Below are 25,396 nucleotides of genomic sequence, written 5' to 3'. Positions count from 1 at the left end.
AACACTATTTTTCTCACTCAATTTCTCTCTTAGCCAAGCACCATGAACTCATATCCAAATTCTTGGAAGAGAAAGACAAGGGCATTAAGTTAAAAAAAAAAAAGTGACTGTTTCAAAGGAGATGAGATGTTAGAATCAGAATGTAGCATTATTTTGGAGGCAATAGAAAAGAGGACAGATGATATCAAAATTGGGGAAGGTAGAAGTTTTCTCTTTTCTTCACCCCAAGGAAGATGTAGGTACAGAAGGAAGGGCTGGTTGGGTGAGCAAAGACCAAGTATCTGTCTGGATAACAGGAATTCTGATCATAAAATATGCGAACTTCAAGTCCTTATATTAAAGCACTCATTAGAAAGTCTCTGAACTCAAAAAGATGAGATGAAAGATTAAGAGAAAGTAGTATTTTTGATATACAGCATGGAAATAGAGAAATTTTATCATCAGATAGAGATTTTTTACTTCCAGGGCCATTGTGATCCAGAGTTCCATATAGCTCCTGGTTTCATCCCATCCTACATTAAAAAATAATTCATCCATTAGTATATTTTATAAAGTATTTTGAAACCAAAATTGTATATGTTTTTTAAAAGCCCTCAAATATTCCTACAGTGGGTACTAGCTGTATACAACTTTTTCAAAAGGGTGTATAGAGAAAGTAAATTTTCTTAAAAATATGATATATAAAAAATAGCTAAAAAAATTTATAGATGAACAGTTATCAGATTAACTTTGAAGAAGCAAAATTTTCTAAATAATCCATATAGAAGGCTACCATAGAAGATTATCATATGCATAAAAAAGAAATTGAACTATTGACTTATTAAATATGCTATGGAGGTGAAATTTTTACTAGAAAGTAAGAAGAAACATTTTTTTAATATGCCTCACCAATTATGATCAGAAAAGTACTCTTAGAAACGTTATTTTAGTTGGAAAAGAGATGAAAGAAAATAATATATTGCTGAAAATATGATTTTAAAATTCTATTATTTTGAACAGTATCTCTTTTATGATCATATCTTCTGATTCAGTGTTCTAACCAATAAAATATGCATGTCTGATTTTTCTTTATGAATATTTAAAGTGAAGTGAATTTTAAAAGTATGTGATTAATCAGTAATATATTAATTAGTGCTTATTTTATGATTATTAAAATAAAATTAAGCATTACAAACTGGACAAAACAAAGTTTCTATTTTTTTCTTCTGTAAATTACACACATAAAAGCAAAACTATTTTCTTGATATGTAGCATAAGTATTTATATTCACTTAAAGACATTTCTAAATGACTATACTTTTTAATAGTCTCTGGAAGTTAAATCTAGAAATAACTCTAAAAATGCTGTTTATGTACCATAATTAATGAGCATCCAATCCATTCTTTGTGCCCACCTCAATTAACTTTATTTTATTAATTGCATAAATTTTTTTCAGAAATAGATGAGAAAGTCTGGACTGAAGATTTTGTTTTCTTTTGATCAGGAGGTGTTAGATTTTATTGCCTGAAGTGGTACCATTTGTTTTCTGTGAAATATGGTTAACATCACCTTACTTTTTTATTAAGTGTATATTTATAACCTTTAGAAGCAAATGTACTCTATCCACATGGCTAGGTTTATTGTTTTATGTTCTGCACGCAAAGCTGCTTTTCTTAATAATAAGAAACAGCTGTTGTAAGCACAACAATGAATGCAATGGGTCATACATGCCTAAATTAGATACAAAGGGAGCCAAGCAGGACTAAATGCTTTAATTCTGTCTCACTCTTCCATGATTGATGCACTCTAAAAAGAGCAGTTATATACTGTGTTGAGATTTAACAGATGCTAAAAGGAACTAGTTCCAATGTACATTTGTTAGGCAGCTGTGTTTTACACCAGGAGTGACTACAATGGGGAATCAATGTTTCCATGACACTGAGGTCGACAGAATCTACACACAGAGGGAAACTAATGTAAAATAATGGAATACATTGGTGCAATCCACAAATGCAATCCACAAATCAATAATTTTTATGGTATATGCACAAATGTTGGAAAGTTTGATATCAGCTCATTGGTTTGGTATAACATCAATCTGTATAAATAACTTATTTCACCTAAAGCTCAATTATTTGTCCAATGATACTTGAATTATTTAACTATGTATGGTAGTTGTTGCAAGATATGAAGTTATGTATATTTAGGTGAAAAATAGAAATAAACGTAGAATCCATGGCATGTATTATATGAGGATCAAGACAAATTTAACTTTTAATGTTTGTTTTCATGAATTAAATGTCACTTTTAATTATGCATTTCATATTATAAATGGTAAATGCTCATTAATAAAAATAGGAAATAGAGTAATTTCTGGTGTACATATTATCTGCTTTGGAAGGAAGAAATAATCTATACATAAAATAATGTCAGCAAAGGATTCATAAGCCATAGTTTGAAAGAATTTACAGTAAATATAATTTTACACATAATTATATTCACAGTTAATTATTTACCAGTAATTATTTTAGTTTTATAAAACTTTTTCCAAGTGTGTATTATAAAAGGTAAAAATTTTTGAAATATAGGAAATAGGAACCCTGTTATATAGGAAATAGGAACCTATAATTTGACACTTTATAAAAAATATAGAGGAGTATTTTAGTTCTATTGATGTAAGCTAAAAGAAACTTTATTTGGCTAAAGGGGAATTGTTGATTCTGTAAAAGGAAATTATTTCCAAAAGATTTAAGAGTTACAATAATGAATGCCTACATCTCAATGGTACAAAAATAAATGACCCAATCAAACAACAAATAAAAGACTTGAAGGGACATTTTAAATTCTGAACAGGTATATAAAAAGATGTTGAACATCATGAGCATCAGGGGAAGGCAAATCAAAATCTCAATGAGGTATCACTTCATATTGGCTAGGATGGTTATTATGAACAAACACAAATATAATAAGTGTGAGCAGGATATGAATAAATTTGAACACTTTTACATTATTGGTAGAAATTCACAATAATATAGCTAACATGAAAAAGAATATCGTTATGGTAGTTCCTTGGAAAATTTAAAAGTAAAAGAGCTTTATGAACCAACAATCCCATTTTTGGGCTTTTACCCCCAAATAGGAATCAGGATCTAGCAGAGATATCTTCACTCCTGGGTTAATTCTAACACTATTCTTATTTCTAAGAGCCAATTCTTAGAAATAACCTAAATGTTCATAAAAGACTGGGTAAAGAAAATGTGGCATACATTCAATGGAATATTCTTCAGCTTTTTTAAAAAAGGAAATTCTGCATTTGCAACATGGATGAACCCTTACTATGCTAAGTGTAACAGAAAGATGGATATTGTATATTTCTGTTTATATGAGGCACCTAGTATGGTCCATTTCATCAAAGCAAAGAATAGAATGGAGGCTACCAAGGGCTGGGAGAAAATGAGTCAGTAAGTTTTATGATTAATATAAAATTTTGTTTATGAAAGATAATTCTAGAAATCTGCTATATAGCACAGTGCCTATAGTCAATAATACTGTATTATTCACTTAAAATGTAAGCATTGATCTTTTATTGTATTCTTAACACACACTCATACTCACACAGGACACAGAGTATGAGAAAACATTGGACATGTCTATTACCTTGAGTACAGTGATCATTTAAGAGAGTGCATACATTCAAATTCATCAGATTGCACATATTAAATATTTATAGTTTATATTATATTGGTTATTTTTCCACAAAACTTTCAGAAAAAGAGTTTCAGAAAGGTCTAGAATGTAGAGCTGGCAGTATATTTACTTTGTAGTAAAATACATATAATATGTATTATGCAAAATGTATCTTTTATTTTTAAAAAACACATACTATACATGTGATAATGTATATGACTATGAATTACACTATTACATGTGAAAATAATTTTATGTAAATAATAATTTTACAATAAATACTACATTTTCAATATATTAGAAGGAGTAATCCAGAAAATGATACAATAAATACATCTGGAATCTTATTTTGTCTCAAACAAAAGAAATATATTTATACACTATTTTCTTGAAAAATATTGAGAAAATTTTAGAATATAATATTTTTAAGATGTAAGTTGTTCTCTCTTCTCCGCGTTGTTTCTTTTGCTGAGAAGAAGATTTTTAGTTTGAATCCACCTCATGTATTGATTCTGGATTTTATTTCTTGCACTATTGGAGTCTTGTTAAGGAAGTCCAAGACTAATCTGACATGAGGAGGATTTGGGCCTACTTTTCTTCTATTATGCACAGGGTCTCTAAATTAACTCTTGGGTCCTCAATCCACTTGGAGTTGAGTTTTGTGTATGGTGAGAGGTGGGGGCTTAATTTCATTTTGCAGCATATGGATTTCCAGTTTCCCCAGCACCATTTGTTGTAAAGGCTATCTTTCTCCAACATATGTTTTTGGTGCCTTTGTCTAGTATGAGATGACTGTACTTACGTAGGTTTGTCTCAGTGTGTACTATTAACTGAAATGTGTTCTTCTGTCATGTATAACATATTAGTATAAATAAATAAACATAAAAAAGAAGTGATTATAATTTTAGACAATTGTTTTCAGTTTAAATAATTGTATACTCTAAATATATTCATGTAAGCTTTACATTCAGTAAAATCCATATATATTTAGATGAATTATGGTACTGATCACCTGTTATGGTTTAGATATGAGATATTGCCTGAAAAGCTCACCCATAGAAATGTTCAAAATGAAATGATTAGACTATGAGAGCTAAATACTAATCAGTGGGTGAATCCATTGATGTAGTTGTAATTTGAATGGATTAAAGGATGGAAGTTTTAGGTAGGTGGGGTATGCCCTTGGAGGTTATATATTGTCCTTGGCTTCCTGTGCTGGCTCTCTACTTCCCATCTGTCTTGGGCTGAGCAGCTTACCTCTCCATGACCTTTCACCATGATGTTCTGCCTCATCTTGGGCCCAGAGCCAGAGTCAGCCAATCATGGTCAGAATCCGTGAAACCTTCCTTCTCTAAGTTTTTCTTGTCAGGTATTTTGGTCACCATGATTAAAGGCTGACTAATACATCACCTCTTATGTGCATATCTGTTGCTCATATATATTCATTTTGAAATGCTTCTTAAAGGCTTTTGATTAAGTTTTATTTTCATTTTTGCCTTTTCATTAATATTTTGTGGTTAATGGAAAATAGTTCTTGGACACATGCGATGCAAACGTTTTCTCGATGTCTGTAGTTGGCCTTTCGTTATCTTAATGGGGTCTTTTGATGTTTATGAAGTCAAATTTATATCTTTTTTTTCTCTCTCAAGATTACAGTATTTATTTCCTATGTAAGGAATCTATGTCTAACTCAAGATTATAAGTATCTTTGTATCTGTTCTCATCTAGAAGCTTTATAGTTTTATCTTTTATGTTTAGTTCTAAGGTTTGTCTCAAGCTTTGGGTATAATTTAAAACAAAGTTAAGATCCTCCTCCTTTATGCCTTTATCTAATTCTTTCAGAATCCTTTGTGAAAAGTCTAAGTTTACTTATAAAATATCATGTTTTTGAAACTGAATTAATCACTTATAGTGTGGACCTGTCTTTATATTCATGAGCTCATTATTTTTTTATTATGCATGTCCTAATTATGTCAACAGAAAAAGGCACTATGAAGTTTCTTTCTTGATATTTTATTTTGTTTATTAAAAATTCTCAATTCTTTACAATGCCACATAAGTTTTAGAAATAATTTGTCAATTCCTCTCAAAAATAATGTTGACATAATTTTTGACATATGTCAAACCTGTGGATCATTTTGCTACCAAACAATATTGAGTACTATAAACTACGTGGCACATTTATCTACCAGTAACTTTATTTTCTGTATGAGTATCTTGCACAGTTTTTGTTAAATGCATTCCTAAATATGTGTTTCTTCTATGTCTTTAAAACTGTCACTTTAGATACTTTCAAATTTTTACAGTATACTTGAGATATTAAAACTCTTCTGTTAAACTGTTTTTTGTTAATGCCTTTTATTTTATATTATTTTTGTGTGTTGAAGATAGTTTATATTACCTTGAATATGCATTACATATTTTTTTTTATTTTGATCTATTTCACTTGCTTGACCTTCCAGTATAACATTCAATATAATACAACATTAGAATGGGCGTCCTTGTTCATTTTAAATTTCAGATGAAAAGTATTTAACATTTTAGGAATAAGTTCAAAATTAGTTTTAAATATGTCATGGATACTTTTGTAAGATTGAGGAGTTTCATTTTATTTTGATGTCAAGAAATACTTTTAAGAATGGTTATCAAATATTTTACTTAATCGATGTTTTTCTCCTTACTTTTGGTAATTTATTGAATTACATTGATTTATGCAACCTTTCATTCCTGGGATATAATGTACTAGTTCAAAATGTATTTTTAAATAAAATTTTTGATTGAATTTATTTATAAAATTAGGTCTGTATTATTGATAAAAAATTGTAATGGAATTATTCTAAATGATAATGATTTTTTCAAAGATTAATGTCATTATTATCATCTCCTTATAAAATAAGGTTAGAAGTAGTTCTTAAGTTTCTATTCTCCTAAGAGTTCTAGTGATATTAGTATTTCTAAATTCAAATATTTGATGGGATTTCATAGTGAAGCCCTATGGAAGCAGCTTTTTCTTTGTAAAAAGTTTTGGTAGTTTAAAATTGTAAAAATCCCTTTGTTGCAGAAGGCACATTATTATTTGACTAAATAATTAGAAATTATATTTCCATCTAGCTAAACTTACACATGAGAACGCCCTCACAGTTCACTCCTTGTCAACCATGTACTCATGCATACCTCTTTAAATGAATGTTACTCTACAAGTAAAAACAATAAAGTCATTATTTTTGCCTAATGTGATAGAACTTTCCTGAATGTAGTAGAAAAAACTAATTCTCCAGAAGATGTCACAATGTTTTGGGATCATGTTTGCTTTCCTCCTTTGATATTCTATAACTTAAATACTGATATGCAAAATAAATCAGGTTAATATTACTTTAATCTAGAAGAGAGGAGATGGGAGAAAGAAAAAATTGGTTAATATGTATGTAAACATTGTAGCATAGTAATAAGTACAATTGCTTCCAAGTATTAACTGCCTTGTTTCTGCAACTTGTCTCATTGTCATAGCTGTAGCTTCTTCTACCACCTGTTTCATATTCCCTTTTCTCTCAGCAAATGAGTTCTCTAGTCATGGTCCTTTGCTTGGTAGGATGACCCAAACCTTGACTCTTAAATGGTTTGGATTATTGGAAGTCCTACTTTATGCTTATCTCCATGCCCATGTCTTTCTTCGTGAGAGTTTTGGGAAAATGGACTGTTAGTTTTCTATTGACTTTAAATATGAGGCAGGGGTAATGACATACTCTTACTTACCTCATTGTGCAGAAGTTTTACCTTGAATCTTTGAAGTTTATTATAATGATCATCTTTTCTATCAAATGATGCATCGAAGTTTCCTCATATTTAATAGAAAATGATTGCAAAACATACTTTTCGGTCTTGATATATTATGATAATTTTAAATGTTAATTGTTTCAAGGGCATTGCTGTTATAGTTTGAATACTATATTTCTAATTTTTGCTGACTTCTTCTATTAACCATATGGAGGTGTGTTTTAAAATTTATAGGATTATGCATTTGTCTGTTCCTTTTTTGTTTGTTATTTCTGCTTAAGTTTTGCAATTCTATATATACAAGTGTATATACTAAGGACTATTATTAGTATTCCCCGTGAATTCCCCATGAATTCATGACTTTACCATTATTAAATGCCCCTCTTTTCTGGAAAATTCTAATCTTTGAGTCTACTTTGTATAATGTTATATGCAATAACATCTTTTGTAAGCCAAGTGCTACACTATGTTTTACACTATGTTTTTCTTTCTATCCATTTAATTTTTTGTGTATTTTCTTTTTTCTTTTTAATTAGCACATAATAATTGAGTATATTTATGGAGTACAAAGTGAAAATTCAGTATACTTATGTAATGTGTAATAATCAAAGCAAGTTTATTAGCATTTCTTCCATCACCTCAAGAATTTATCACTTCTTTGTGCTGGAATAATTCTCTTCTAGTTCTTTCCAAAATATATAAGAAATTGTTGCCAGTCACGGTGGTACATACTTGTAATCCCAGCAGCTTGGGAGGCTGAGGAAAGAGGATCAAGAGTTCAAAGCCAGCTGTAGCAAAGGCAAGGTGCTAAGCAACTCAGTGAGGCTCTGTCTCCAAATAACACACAAAATAGATCTGGGGATGTGGTTCGGTGGTTGAGTATACCTCTCCCTGGTACAAAAAAAGAAAACCAGAAATTGTTGTCAACTATAATTTTTCTGTGTTCTTATAAGTGATGTATAGATATCTTTATTTATTGTTTAGAATAACATTCTATACATTTTTGAAGGTTATACTGTATCTATAATACTCTAATTATAGATATAGCTTTGTTTTATGTCTACTATTTTGATATTTTATTTTTAGACTGTCTCATTTGTGTGTGCTCTTTTCCTGCTGTCTTTTTAACTGACAAATATATTTAGATTCCATTTTATTTACTTTTTGCCCTCCTAACAGTATGTGTTTAACATTTTTCCATTGTTGCTGTTCCTTTATAGATTGAAACATGTATCCTTAATTCACAACAGACAGCGTAGAGTAATATTTCACCATTTCACATATAAGAAGCTTAAATAGTATAATTCATGTATCATTCTCATCCTGAGTTGAGATGAAGTTTCCCTCCATCCCTCCCTCATTTTTCCCTAAGTTAAATTCTAATCCCAGTATCATAGAAGGCAAGAGAGAGGTATCAAAAGAAAATAACCTGCTGATACCTTCTTCTTGGACTCTTAGCCTTCAGAAATATGAAAAAAAATATTTTTTTGTCATTTAAGCCACTATCTGCACCATGACACTGGTTACTCCAGCCCTAGTAAACAAATGAATCCTACATGCTATCATTGTTATATATTTATCTTCTATCTATGCTATAAAATCCACACAGTCATCTTACTTTGTTAACATTAAATAGTCAGATGTCTGAAAAATTAGAGGAAAGAGTATATTGCTCTTGTACTTACATTTCCAGTTCTTCTCATATTTGAGTTTCCATCTGGAATTGTAGAGTGAACTTTCTTTAGCCTTTTACATCATATAGGTTTCCTGGAAACACATTTTATTAAACACTTTTAATTACTAAGGGAAAAAAAATCTTTGCTGGATACAGAATTCTAGGTCGACAGGTTCCTGATAGTATTTATTTTGCTTAAAACATTTTTAGTCACTGCTTCTCACCTTCTTTTATCTGATATGTTAACTGTGACTTGTATCATATTCTCCTTGAATTTAATGTTGCATTACTCTCTGGATGGTTTAAAGTTGTTATGTCTTTGTGCTTTGTTTTCTTTATTTGTGGCCAAAGTTTACTTCATATTTATTATACTTGAAGTTTTCTGAGCTTCTAGGGTATATGATTTGATGCTCACACCACTTTTGAGATTCTTGAAGCCATTATGTACTTATATATTTTTTTCCTTCTTTTAATTATTTTTCCTTGCTTCAATATATTAAAATTGCACAGATATTAAGAGAAATTTTGTTCCATGAGAGGCATAATTCATTTTTTCCAACCTTTCTATCTTTACCTGTTCTTGAAAATTAATAAATTTATATGCTATAATTTCAAATTTGTTAATTCTCTGATCTATTCTTCTAGTAAACCTAAGAGTTTTTTGTTTGTTTGTTTTGTTTTGTTTTGTTTTTTGATAGTGTACTTGTATGCAGGGGTATTAGCCATTTCAGTTCTAGAATTTTTAATGTTTTTCTTCTGTTTCTGATTTTTGTTTCATTTTTTCTGCTGACATTTCCCATGGGTCTGTGCATGTGTGTGTATGTTATTATCTCCATCTTCTCTTTTAAGTTCTCTACTTAATTGTAATAGTTGACATAACATTCTTATTAATTATTGATATATCTGAGTCATATTGGTGTCAGTTTATGTTTACTAATTTTATCATGCTTCTGTGTTTGTGTAGTAATTTTTCACTATCTGCTTGACATCATGTACTTTGTTATGGGCTGTTTATATTTCATCACCTTTCTTTAAAAAAGTATTATAGTTTTATCCTGCATCTGTTTTCATTTACTCTTTCTAGAAAGTTTTCTACAATTGCTGTCTCCATTTTAGAGAATTATCTTTACTTTCAGTTGTGGTTATACTTTGATACAGAAAAAATAGATCTCCCTGGCCTTTTATGTAGGAAATGACTTCATGTAAATATTTATTTGCTTGCAAACTGTTGGTCCCTTACTCGTACTTCCAGAGCTTGGTAATAGAGCTCAATAATGAAAAATTAAATCTCAATGATGAGGAAAACAGAAACAGTAGCAGTAGCAACAAGAAGTCATCAAAAACAATTTAGTAGGAAAATGAAAATCTTCTTCATCAAACAGTACTGGAACAAGAGATGCCTATATCAATAAAAAAAACTCACCCCAACTATCTTACACCATATATGAGAAAAACAAATGAGTGATAAATTTAAAGTTATACATAAGAGCTAGACTAGAATAAAACACAGAAGATCTATGTGATCTTGCATTAGGTGAATATTTCTTAGAGGACACAGGAAGCGCAAACTGTAACAGTTATTTTAGGAAATTTGGGTTTATCAGAATGAATTTTTTTCATGTTGGGAAAATAAAAGGAAAAGGAAGAAAATGAAATAAAAGAAAGGAAATACTAAGGAAAGAAATAAGTGACTTATATACTAGAAGAAATTTTGAAACACCTATATCAGACAAAGGACTTTAATTAAAAATGTATAAATATAACAATAACAAAAAGACATACAAATCCATTTCCTAAAATAATACATATACATGGTGAACAAACACAGGAAAAATATTTACATCATCAGGAACATGCATTTAAAATCGCAATAAAATATCTCTTTAAGTTTTAAAAAAATATCAACAACATCAAAGTTGGAGAGAATGTAAGGGGTAACTGGAACTCTTTTTTTTTAATTTTGGCTATGGTAACAAAATGGTTTGGCAATTTCTTCAAACAAGTTAAACATTCATCTACACACTATCTGTATAATTATAATCCTATATGATTAACCAAGATAAATGAGACTACATGTGTATAAATAGTTTGTATATGAATCTTTGTAATTGTAAAACCCAGAAATAATCTAGAGTTCTGTCACTGGAAATATAGGAAGAACTTTACATTTACACTAAACAATACAGCACATTACTTAAAAGGACACATTATTGATGCATGAAACAACATGGATAGATTTAAAAAAACTTTAGGCTGAATGACACATTTAAAATACTGAAAACAACATATTCTTTAAATATATTTATTTGAAATTGCATAATAAGTCATAAATTGCTCATACATGGATAGAAGAATTGAGCATGTATAAGGCATAGATTATTGTGGCTCATCTTAAAATTCTTGCAATCATACCTTTGTATGGCAGTTGATATCAGAGCTGTGGTTGCCTTTGGAGTGGGAGGTAGACAGAGAGGAGCTGTGCTAGATTTTGGTGTCTAAGATGAAATACCTGAGAAAATCCCAAAAAGTGGAAAGATTTATTTTAGTCATGATTTCATCGATTTTAGTTCACAGTTGTTGATCGTATTCACTCTGGACTGTGATGAAGCAGAAAATCATAGTGGGGAGCATGTGGGGGACAAAATAAGAAAACAAAAATTGAATAAGGAAAGGGTAGAATTCCAATGTCTACCTTAAGAGAAAGTCATCAGTGATCTGACTTCCTCCCACTAAGCCCCACCTTCTAAGAGGCCCACCACTCACCACCCTTATTTAGTCCTTTGGGGACATTTAAGATACAAGTGATGTCAAGACACAAGAAAATTTACTGGGGAGATAAAGATGTTTTACATTTCTGTTTAGATTTTTTAGGATGGATTAAAGGAGACACTTAACATCTGAGCATTTTTCTAACAAGTAATAAAAACAATACATGTGTATTTATCTGTTAAATTCATTGTGAAGAATTTAATATGCAAATGTTAAATTTCATAACTCTGTAAAATGAATTTTTTTTATTCCCTCTCTATACATTGATAAACTGAGGCTGAAATCTCTTCAGTACTGTAATTTAGTATTCATGATTGGTAAATGAGGAACCAATGTGTTCAACTTTAGATTTGTATTAATAATGTGATCAAGATTCTGTACAGTATGGCAATGAAAGATGGGATTTTTCCAGTTTCAAATTATTATAATAATACAATAAATCTAATAATATTTGTGAATCAAAATATATTTGTTGTTAAGAATAGGTTGATTTACAAATAAAAAGAAAGATCAAGCTATGAGTTGGGTAAAGGTATACTTAGTTGTCCTGAGTTGACAGCCATGTCTTCCCTCTTTCTTGTTCCATCATCTAAGAATCCCAATTTCTTGTTAAAGTAATTATTTTTAATGACTGATTTGCCAGTTCTACAAGTTTAACTACACATTTGTTACTTTGAAAATTACTGCAGGCAATTTCCATAAGCTTTTATTAGCTTTGGTCAAAGTTTCAAACACTGCTTATTGCTTACTTTGAGCTCAAAAGAGTGTTCAAGATTTGACAAAGGCTGTATTAGCCTTAAATACCAAGGTGGCTACTACATATCCAGAAGGTTCCAGCAATTCTTACAGAAATTTAATCAAGAATGATTCTAAATTGGATCCTACAGTCAGTCAGCAGGACAATCATATGTCCTTTTGATAATTGGACACAGTTCTTATAAGAAAATACATTTTTATTGAAGAACACCATCAGAGTTAATATAATTAAGGCTTATGAGCATTCTCTCTTGTCCCAAAAAGGATAGTTGGCATGGATGCAATATGGTACTCTTCATCATATGTGAAACAAGCTTGATCCTAAATATAGGAGTGTCATTAATGTCTCATTATATTTTCTAAAAAGTAACCAAAATTGCTCTGTGAACCTGAACAAGTGAAAATATGGCTGTTGTACTGCTCTGTGATATTAGGATGACTGGTATGATAAGATATATAATTTTTCTACATAGGAAGTAGAATTTATTCACTACAACAGAGAAAGATAAAGATAATCAACTGATTTTTTTCCTAGAACTTGATTTATAAAAATGTATTTGATTCATAAAAATATTACCCTATTCTGATTCAATAGGAGACTGGAATATCTTATCATGGGTGAGGGAAGAGGAAGTTAGATTTGGGAGTATTGGGAATATCCTATAGAGTTTAGAGAAAAGCAGAGTTGCTGTGAGGATTGTAGAATAGGGGATGATTATAGGAATCAGAGTTAACCCAGTTATTGGAGGATTGGAAAAGACCCAAACAGGAAAATAAAGGATCAGAGAAATGATAATTACCAGTCTGATGCAAGAAAAGAAACTTGAGTTTGGAGGGAAACCTTGAAACTAGAAATATCTATGTCCAGCTTCTTGAGCAGAAATAAAACTGCAGAATTCTGTGAAAGGATCTTGCTACTCTTCATAACTCTTCTACAAGTATGCAGAAAACTGGTGGAAGACTTGCTTCAGGGAAGAAAACAAGAAGAAATATTTGATGGGAAGAAAATTGAAGGCAAATAAGAATTCATTGTTCTCTGTGTATCTGTCTCATAATCTCTATTGACAACATTCAAAAGCAGTGACTGCTACTTCACTATGTCTTTTCAATATTGTGCAAATTTACCAGTGTCAAATACATTTGGCACTTTAAAGGAAGGGCAAAAAAATAAAGAAGACGTTGACTTCCGTGAAACCAAGTCAAGGATAGGGGATTTAACACACTAGAGAAAGTCAACCTCCAAGAGAACATTGAGATGACAGCAAAGGTTTTTTTTGTGAGGGTAAATTAAAAGCACAGACTCCAAGATTCAGTCAAAAACTGGTTCAATACCAAGAAATGCTGAATTCAAACTTGGGTAAGCCTAACAAAGTAGTTCCTGGACAAATCTGAATTTAGAGATATTAGAGATCCTCCAAGATAAGCGAATTAGATATTAGTATAATAACTGTCAGGTACATTTGTATGTATAGTTTTTTTGTTAATGTTAAAATCTTATGGAAGGTGCTCCTTGTTTTTTCAAAATGAACTAATATGAATTTTTAACATCATATTTATTTTAGGGGTCATTCTCTCCTACTCTTCAAAAAAATATTTTGTTCCATGCCTTCATTGCTTCATTCCCTTATGAAAATTACTTATCTCTCTACATATATACATATATATGTAATATTTATCCTGTTTCATCAATGTTATTGTCCTACAAAAATACTTCTGAAATAATCTATGCCTTAATGTAACAATTTTAACATCTGTTCATGTTAGCATACTTGCTCTAATTTGTGCATTTTAATTATTATATCCTTCTATTCCTTAGGAATAAATATTATATATTTTTATTATTCATTTAGTACATACCATTGCTGAGCTAGAACAAACTGAAATTATTATTGTACTGTTAGGGAGCATTTAGTCTGTTTCCAGGATTCAATTGTACATTCAATGCTGTGAACATTATTGAACATTTCATCTTGTAATGTGTGTTACAGTTTTTCTGAGATATATGCCTAAAGTTCACAGACATTTTGGAAAAATTGATGCTGGCTTTTGGAACAAGGATGTCTCACTAGAAATAACATTGAGTTGATCTGCAAGAATGATTGGCATTGTGGAAAAGGGAGATGGACGGACACCAAAGTCAGAGATAAAGTATTGAGCAGAGAAGAATATTTTTACCTTATATAATGTTCCTGTCAATAGTTTTTTGTTTGTTTCTTTGTTTTATTTCCAGCACTTAAAATGTTTGCCCTATTGGTGTCCACTATTTCTGATTAAAAGTCAACAGAACATATTATTTGCTTCACAGTACATACCAAATTTTCTCTTGTGAATTTTATTAAGCCTTGATTTTCAGCTTCTGGGGGGACTATTTCAAGAATAGCTCTAAGGCAATGCTTCTCAATCTTGGTATTATTGACACTTGGGGCTGTACAAAAAAATTCTTTTGTTATATGGGGGACACTGTGCATAGATGACATTTAGCAGCATTCTTAACCTCTTGTCACAAAACTGCAATAGCAATTCCACACTTGTAACAATCAAAAATGTCTTCAGAGGGCTGGGGTTGTGGCTCAGCGATAGAGCACTCATCTGGTATGTGCAAAGTAAGATTTAAATGGCATTTTTAGATAAACAAGTGCTGTCTCTAATAAGGACCTTCAATGTCCAGTAAGAAAAGACTCTAAACATGCACCTACTTTGTCTATTCTCAGTACCACATAAAAATATAAATAAATAAAATAAGAGGTATTGTGTCCAACTAAAACTAAAAAATAAATACTATAGAAAAAATGTCTTCAGACATCACCAAATATCTACTTGTTACCAGATCTCCTGAATTCTCTCTCTAGATTGTTACTGTTAAGATATGGCTTCTGCTGGGGCTGGGATTGTGGCTCAGCTGTAGAGCACTTGCCTAGCACATGTAATATGCTGGGTTCGATACTCAGCACCTCATAAAAATAAATAAATAAAACAAAGGTATTGCATTCAACTATAACTAAAAAATATTTAAAAAAAAACTTAAAAAAAGATGTGGCTTCTTCTGGGTGCCATAATCATCCTGTCCATTCTAATTGGGCCAGAATTCTGTTCTCTTCTTCTCAGTGCACTGCAGTACCTCTATGTTATTCTTACCCCAGGGGCCACTATTTGAAAAATCTCAACTCCTTTTACATCCAGCACATATAGGCCAGATATGGTGTTGCAATAAATCCCTAAAGGTACTTCCCAGTTCTTTTCTCTCAAAACCTTTCTCGCTCTGATGTTTAAACCCCAATTTATAGTTTCTTCAACTCAACAGAACCACTGTTCTGCCAAGCTCTAGCTGTTTTAATGTGCCCAGAAAATGGCCCCTAGCCAGTTTGAGCATTTATACTTCACTTGTTCTCTTTGTAAACTTCCCTTTTCTCAGAGTTGTCCTCTTGGCATGTTGACCTGAAAACAATTTCATCAAATATACTTTTCAGTTTAAAATTCTTTACAGCAAAAGAAATGGTCTGGTACATTATTGTATAATTTTCAAAATCATTTTTATATCATTTAGATTTATTAATTAATTGCTCACATTTTCTTCATATCAGAATATTCAAGGATTTAAAAATGTATTCAATTTCAAAAGGAAAAAAAACAAAACAGTAAGTTACATTACAGTTGTATATTATTGGTCAAATAGTACTAATTTTCCACTCATAGATTTACCCTCTTAAATATTTGTAATTATCTTCAAAGAAATTTGTGTATATATCTGATATCAAAAGTACCTCCTTTTTTTTTTTCAAATCTTTCCAGTCTTTAGTGTCAAAATCCTCTAGCTTCTAGAAGTATAAGAACTGCCTTTTTCTCCCTTATTTATTCTATGAAAAGGAAATATTATCTTGTTTTTCTCAATTCTCCTCTATCAAAAGGAAAATTTAAAACAGACATCTGTAGAATTCTCATACATGAATTATTGAATGCAATTCCTTCTCAGCAGCACACAGAGCATTTTATAAAATTGACCATATTTCATATCACAAAACAAATTTTAGCAAATATGAAAAAAGGATAATACTTTGCCTTCTATCGGATCAGAATGCAAAGAAATTAGAAACCAAGAATGAGATAAAAGAAAATAAACCACTAAAAACACCTAGGGATTAAATAATACACTTTTTAGTGATGAATGAATAGTGGAAGGAATCAGAAGAAAAGTAACAAGATTCTTAGAAGTAAATGAGAATAGTGATAGAACATATCAAAATCTCTGGCACTTTATGAAGGCAGCTTTAAGAGTAAAATTTAAGCAGAGGACTTAGCTCAGTTGGGAGAGTGCTTGCCTTCATACATAAGGCCCTGGATTTGATCCCCAGCACCACACACACACACACACACACACACACACACACACACACACCAAAAAAAAAAAGGAAAAAAAGAAAGAAAAGTACATTTTATAACATTGAGATCATATGCCAAAAGACTAGAAAGATACTAAATAAATAACCTAACATTATATCACAAGACCCTGGAGAAAGAAAAGCAAACCAACACCATACTAAGGAGAATAAAGAAAAATAAAGTGAAATAAAATCATAACCAAAAATCAATGAAATTGAGAACAAAAACAATATAAGAGATCAACAAAACTACTAAGTGGTTTATTGAAATGATAAACAATATTGATAAATCCTTAGCCAAACTAATCAAAAGAGAGAGGGAAAATCTCAAATTAATAAAATTGGAGGTACAAAAGTAAATATTATCATAGGCATTATTGAAATCTAAAGCATCAGTAGAAATTATGTTAGAAATTTATACTCTACTATGGTAGAATATCTTGAAGATATTGACAAATTCTTAGAGATATATGACCTACCCAAACTGAACCATAAGATATAGATAATTTAAACAGCTCAATAGCAAGTAATGAAATTGAAGCACCTATATAAAATCTTCCTGCAAAGAAAAGCCAAGGACAGAATGGATTCTCAGCTGAGTTTTACAACACTTTTAAGGACAAACCAATACCTATCATCCTCAAATTATTCCATGAAATTGAAAAGGATGGAATACAGCCAAAACAAAGCCAGTATCAAGATATGTATTATGGCATGGGATCATTTAAAAGAGTGTATCATAAAGAGAGAGTTAGGCAGGATTGGGGTAGAATGCAATATTTAAGCACAAGGAAGATTTTTAACTCTTTTCCTCTTGGTGAGAGAAGTTTTCTTTCTTGGTATTAGGGTAAATTGAGAGACAATGTTCAAAAGCTACTTGAAATTTAATTTCTATTACCACTCCTTAACATCTGAACATCTGGCAAATCATTGATAGTCAATAAAATTTGTTAAATATTGTGTTTTTTAAAGGGATTTGTAATCTTACAGTTGTAGCATTAAATTCCAACTCAAATTCAAAATAATTGTATTAGAGAATATCATTTTATGATCTACAAAATGCTCACAATATGACTTATAGTGATTAAACACCATGTGAAATGTTCCTTTTCATTTCTTCAATACATTGACTTACATACTGCATACAGAGGATACAAATGCAAGAAAAATTTGATTCATAAGTAAAAGATACAGTTTTAGTTCTCTTTCAAAAGCAAAAAAACGGCTGCAAGAAATAACTTATTTTGAAAATATATTTATCATAATATAATACTACCTATTTTTTATTAGACTCATCTGAGTCTGAACCTTATAAGTGCACGAAAGTGCAGAGCAAAAGTATTAACTATGTATTCTATCAATATATAGAATAAAATAAATCATAAGGAAATATAATACTATATTGATTGGTTGCCCAAATTCTATGTGTATTGACCAATCATATGTCTGAATCTCTTAGTAGAAATAGTTTGGTCAATATTTCGACCTGAGCAATAGAATAGAATAGTTAGCATTTCCATTTGAGCAGTAATTAGAATATTCATGTTCCAAGTTTTTTTGAAAGTACAAACTATTTTTCTTTTGGATGTTTCCTAAATTCTGTTGCTTACAAAGATTAATGTGCATTGCAAGGAAAACATTCTCAGCAAAACTCTGCTATAACTGTCTAACAAAAATTTTTCTGTATTTTAATTTTTAACCAATTCAATAAACTTTTAAATTCCCTTGTGATTTCTTTGATCTATGAGTTACTAAGAACATGTTCTTTAGTTAACAAATATTTGAAGATTTTCTCTTTTTTTATTATTATTACAGATTGTAATGCAATCCCATTTTGGTCAGAGAATATGCTTTGTATGGTTTCAATTCTCTTAAGTTTTGAGGTTTGTTTTATAACAAAAAATACAGTCTCTCCTGGTATGTTATTCTTTTGCACATAGAAAAAAATAACATGTTTTCTGGTTTTGTTGGACTGAGTATTTTGTAACATTAATTATGTCAATTTGCTGATAGAATTCATTCAGTCTTCTATATATTTAGTGATTTTCTGCCTACTTATTCAATTACTGAGGAAAGAGATTTGAATTTCTCGATTTATGTGTGGATTTGGCTATTTCTCATTTCAGCTTTATCACTTTTTGCTTCCTGCATTTTGATGTGCATTTAGGAAAATCACATCTTCTTCGTGAATTAAAATCTCTTTTATCACATAAGGTACTCTTTATTTTCAGGAAAGTTTATGTTCTGAATCCTACCTCATCTGTTATGAAGAGCCAACATGATTTTCTTTCCATTAGAGTTTACATGACATATTTTTATATTTTACTTTTAATCTTACTATATCTTCGTATTTATAGTGTTTTATAGATGTCATATAGAAAAGTATGGTCTTTATGTCAGATCTGACATAAAGACTAGTTTTACTAGTGCTAAACTAATATTAAGGCTAGTTAAACTATTGTTTAAACTAGTACATTTGTAATCATTGATACGAGTGGTTGAAATCTATATCCTTTGATATTTTGTTCTATTTTTCAAATCTGTTTTCATTTGTTTCCCTTTTCCTTTTTTTTCCTGTCTTCTTTTAAATTCTGTTTTTATCATACCCTTTTATCCACTATTGGCTAGTTAGTTGTTAGTTATATCTGTTTGTCTAATTATTTTGTAGTTTCTCTAGAGTTTACAATAAACATGTTTGTCATTAAACTACAAATAATATATTACTTCATGTATTGTTTTAGAATTTTGTAAGAGGATACTTCCAAATCCCTCATGTTATTTATGCTACTTTCAGGAAGGATTCCAAATGAGGATCCTAATAAATAGGAATTAAGACAGCAATCCTTTTGATACTGATGAATAAATAGGTAGTAGAGAAGTATTGGATAAAAAAGCTAAAAAGGACTGTGGAAATTCCAGAGAATATAAGAAAATTCAGTCAGATAAAATGAATTGTATGAGCAATCATTTATCTGTCATAAGGAAATAGAAATTTTCAAAATCATCTTGTAAACTTACTCCCAATTTACACACATATGGTCATGAGTCGCATAGCGATGTTATCAGTCAATGGCAGACTGATATACAACCTTGAAGATTACATTGCTTAGTGACAATTGTTTGACCTACTTGACATAGCTATATTAGTTTAAAACTTTCTTATATTCTGGCAAATAAGATGTTCAATGCTTATGTGTAATTTCCTCCTTTTATCCTTAGAACCAATCATTTCTCCGAAGGATTCCTTGTTACTTGCTCAGTAAAGATTGGTATGTGAAGTCAAGTTCTGAGTTGTGCCCATCAATCTCAAACCCTCTCTGTGGAAAAAAAACAAACTTGTGAATAAATGCATACAAGTCTATTTATTTTTCTACCTATTTACATTTATATTGCAAATCATGAGTTCACACTTATCACCAATGTCAATCCAAATACACAGGGTTTACTAGCATTTTTTTACTTTGTTATTTTTGATACTGTTCTCAGACATGAGAAACCTCTGACTCTTGTTACATATGATGCATTTATTTTTCTGAATTATCCTCCATACATAACTGTTTTTTTATTGCTAGCTTACATTACATTGATGTTCTTCTCTTTTTCTGGCTGGATTCTGACATTCTGTGCCAGGCAACTCCTAATATGTGAGCCGCCACACAGCTTCTTGTATTGTGGTCTCCATTTCACTCTAATATTATGATATAAAAAGAAATACTTATTTTGTCTTTGCCCTTGGTTCCTGGGACAGAGATCCTAAAACCCTCACAGGTAAAAGTTCAATGAAGACTTTTTTTTTTTTTTTCACAATTGCTCTTTTACTTTGGTTTTTGACATAGAACTCTTAGGACTTTGCAATTTTTCCTAGGTGACAGAAGCATCTTTGCTCTAGTGAGATTATCATTGGTAAGCCCCTGATAGCCTCAGGATGGGAGCTTATTGAATAGGGAAGCAATCAAGTGATTGGAGGTTTGGAATTGTCTGCCCTACATACTAACTTCCCTACATACTAACTCAACTAATGGTCGAGTTGTTCACCCATAACCAATGATTTTTAAAAGTTATGCCATGTAAAATATGTGTACATAAAAATCCAAAAACAAGGGTTGGAAGACCTTTTGGGTTGCTGAATACTTGGAGATACCACATTAGAGATGCCTAGAGAGCATATGGAAGTTCTGCACCCCTTCCCATAAACTTTGTACTGTGTGTGTTTATAAAATGCTCATTAGCATCTTTATTATATTTGTTAATATAATAAGCTGACAAACTTAAGTAATATCTTCAAATGTCTGAGTTCCTCCTGGAAATTAATCAAAATTCTGAGAAAGAGACCATGAGAACCCTGGGTTTATAATCAATCAATAAGAACTATTAATGACAACCTACTACTTGTAATTGGCATCTTAAGTGAGAGGCAGTGTTGTAGGACTAAGCCCCTAACCTATGCAGTTTGATTCAAGCTCCGGATAGAAAGTTTCATAACTAGGCTGAATTTTAATCCTGAATTGATGGTTCCTGAAAAATTCCTTTGTGTATGTAGAATATCCTGCACTCGTTTTGGTGACCAGAGGTAGAGTATTGTGTTAACGTTTGTATTGACTATGTAACAGAAAAACAAATGTTTATCTCTTCATTCACACATAGTGCAAGGCAGTTATGCCATATGTATTCTCCTCTTTACTCTGTTGAGTTCCTGATAGCCCATTTGGACCACTTCCTTACTTAGAGTTACCTTTTAGTCTTAAAAAAAGTTCTATTCACTCCTCCATTTGTTGGTATACTTTACCTACAATTCCTCACTCTACATATGACACCCTTTTTATGTTGCCCTGCCATAATAATTCCCTTTTCTCTCTGCTTGTACTCTGACAACTTACATTAAACTACTTTGTACAGAAAAATTATTGCCCCTTTTAAAAGAACTCCTGCCAATTTCGCTTGAGTTATCTGTTAGTCAGCTTTCATAACTGTGATAAAATACCTGAGAAAATCAACTTAAGTAGACAAGATTAATTTGGTTCATGGTTTCAGAGATTTTAGTTCACCATCAGCTGGCTCCATTGCTACTGCCCTGTGTTGTAGGCAGAATATTAAAGTAGAGGAGTACAGTGAGGCATAAGTACTCATTTCTTGGTAGCCAAAAATCAGGGAGAGAGAGAGAGAGAGAGAGAAAACACTAAAATATGCCCTTCAAGGACGTATCCCTATTACCAACCTCCTTCAACCAGGCCCAATCTCCCAAATTATTTGCCACCTTTTGGTATTGTAGCAGGTTGGCAAACAAGCACATGCATTTTAGGAGATCATTAGATCCAAACCATAATATGTTCTAATATCCAAATCAAGCTTTCTCGCCACATTACATCTCCTTCTCTTGTTGACCACTGTACACATTACTGCAGACCATTGAAACATTGAAACCACATCTTATATCACCTCTCATGAAAATCTTTTTCACCTTGCTTGGACCCTGCATTCTGTATGTGAGCAGGCCTTAGTTTAGAATTATTTGTCATTTGGACCTGGCTTCTTTCTGTATTTGGAATGCTCTGGGTTGCTGAAGCTCTCCTACACTTCACACAAATCCTTAAAATTCTCAGTCCTACAAAATATGTAAAAATGTGGATGTGTAACCGATGTGATTCTGCAATTTGTATTTGGGGTAAAAATGGGAGTTCATGACCCACTTGAATCAAATGTATGGAAGATGATATGTCATGAGCTTTGTAATGTTCTGAACAACCAATTAAAAAAATAAAAAATAAAAAAAAAATATTTAAATGCTAAAGTTTCAAGAAGGGATGGGAAGAAAAACAAAAATTAAAAAAAATGAAATAGTGGAGTGTAAAAAACTTTACTACCTTTTTTTTAATCATTTAAAAACAAGATTTGGACCAACAGCCTAAACTGAATTCTGAAATATCCATCCTGTCATTCATTCAACTTACATGTATATTGATGACCTCCTATGTATCAAGCCTGGGTAATTCAATTGTTTCCTTCACTTTTAGAACCAAGAGTCAGGAATGTATCATGTGTATTGATTCAAAAAAATTTATGTGTGATTTTCAGTACTAATTTATTTATGGAATTTAAATCTCTTATAGTTCAATTTTTGTTATGTGTGTGTGTGTGTGTGTGTGTGTGTGTGTAAATTATTTTCAGAGCTGAAACATGGGTCCCATGATAACTGGGATTTACTAGTTGGACAAAAAAGAAAAACAATTACACATTAATTACATATACCATAAATTAAGTGCTAATTATATGCCAAGCATTTTTATACATACCTTATTTAATTCTCGTTTAATTCTCATAACAAACTCTTGTGAAAAGTCTTATTTCTATATTTTTTATAGAAAGAAACAGATGCAACTTCAATGTAAGTGGGTAACCTACTTCTGGAAAGGTTTACCAGAAGTACTTTTCCCTATTTTTTCTCAATAGTGTAGGGGTTGGGAGGAGAGAAGGAGGAAGGGAGGAAGAAACTCAGAAGTTAACCTGGCTGGTGATTTTTGGACAAAGTAAATGATAGAGTACTGAGTTCCTTGTCCATTCCCACCCCGACACACACACACACACACACACACACACACACACACACATTTTCCACACATTTAATGAAAGAAACCAAGAGCACCAAAATGTCAGCATTGATTAAACCAAACAAGGAAACACTCCAAAGTCTGACCTCTGTAACCAAAGGGTAAGGAAACTTACAGAAAAAAAGTCTTTAATCCATTCAATATCACAGATAAAAACACACACAGTTGCTGTTAAAGGTCTGATGATGAGCCCAGACTTTTACCTTGCAAAACTATAATAACATACTTTACCTGAAAATGAATCATGAATTTAAATATTCATAGAACATAAAATCTCTAGGAAAAAAATATAGGGGAAAAATTTGAGTTCTAGGGACAGACAAGGAGTTCTTGAATTTGATGACGCCAATAGTAGTATTCTGCAAGGAGAAATTTTGGTAAATTTTACACCATCAAATTAAACTCTGGGTTTAGGAAATGCTTTGTGAAAGAATGAACAGAACAAACTATACACTGAGATAAAATATTTGCAGACTTTATATATCTGACAACAATCAAGTGTCTACAAAATATAAAGAATTCTCAAAAGTCAACAATGAAATGAACAACTTAAGGAAAAAATAGGCACAGATAGTTTACTGAAAGGGACGGATACACAGACAGAAAACACATTTGTGAAAAGAGTCTCACCATTATTAGCCATTAATTAAATATTAATTAAAACCACAATGAGGGAGGGATCCAGGATGGTGGGCTAGAGGGAGGCAGCATGTGTCACTCTATGACCTGGGATTCTAGTAGAGGGAATACTGTTTTTCTCTGAGTTATTAGAGGACCCTTGACAGCTACTCCTGTGCAGAAATCCCAGTCTCTGTGCCTGCGCAGGTCGTCAGCCCTCAGCATCAACACAGGACTCTCAGCCAGTTGCCCACTCAGGACCTTCGGCACCAGCCCAAGCATGACCAACGGCATCAGTGCTAGCAAGGGACCCCACAGCTGCCCACCTGCACAGGAATCCCAGCCACAGCTACCACACAGGATACCCAGCTGCTACCCATACACAGGACCTCTGGCCACCACTCCCATGTGGACCCCCATATACCAATGTGGGGCTCCACCAGTCACTTCCATCTTTGGACGCTGCAACCATTGCTATTCCCTTACATGCAGTAGCCTGTACCTGGAGACTCAGGACAGTGTCTGGAGACAGCTGCCAACCACAACACTGTACTCCACAAAGCTGCATCTCAAAACACGCCGCCCAACGCTACCACCCTGCCCAACCTGACCCATCACCCCATCTCTGAAAGCAGTCACCTCCATCTTGGACACCTTTGTTGCCATCTTTAGTTGGGGCAATCCCAGCTTGGGACACTGGGTGGGGTTTAGAAACAATATCAAGGTACATATAGTCCCCAATTTCCCCTTCTGTCACATGGCCACTAACTCAGCCCAGTGCTTGTGGCTATGTGGCCAGTCTGTAGCTTGCAAAGACTAGTCTTGAACTCCCAACACAAAACAGCTCTCAGTAATAGATGCGAGGCCCTAGAATGCAACCCACAAAACCTCCAGAGTGAGAGGTTCTTGTTTGAGAAGTAGATAGGGAAGGAGGGAGGGAGATACACTTTAGAGACTAAATTAGAGACCAGGAAGTGTGAGGTCTACAGTGCTGACATCACACCAGTGGGCCCCAAAGGAGGTCCTTGGGGTGCAGTCTCCCATCAGGGATTGGCAAGTGCTATATCCCACCTCCAGGAGCTCCACCCACAAGACCAATGCTTCCACCCTAATAACCTTCACCATCTATAGGGTGGAAATACCAGCAAACAACAGAC

At 32.1% G+C, this 25,396-nt stretch overlaps 1 pseudogene; it reads right to left on the bottom strand.

The window, feature by feature from the left end:
* LOC143641648 (keratin, type II cytoskeletal 8-like) overlaps positions 1 to 24,521 on the bottom strand; it is a 107,343-nt pseudogene extending 82,822 nt beyond the window's left edge.
* Between the last annotated feature and the right edge of the window lie 875 nt (positions 24,522 to 25,396).

The sequence above is a fragment of the Callospermophilus lateralis genome, chromosome 4 (genome assembly GCF_048772815.1).
Source record: "Callospermophilus lateralis isolate mCalLat2 chromosome 4, mCalLat2.hap1, whole genome shotgun sequence".
Classification (NCBI taxonomy): domain Eukaryota; kingdom Metazoa; phylum Chordata; class Mammalia; order Rodentia; family Sciuridae; genus Callospermophilus; species Callospermophilus lateralis.
The sequence above is the reverse complement of the archived record's forward strand: the minus strand, read 5'-3'. Positions and strand labels throughout refer to the sequence as shown.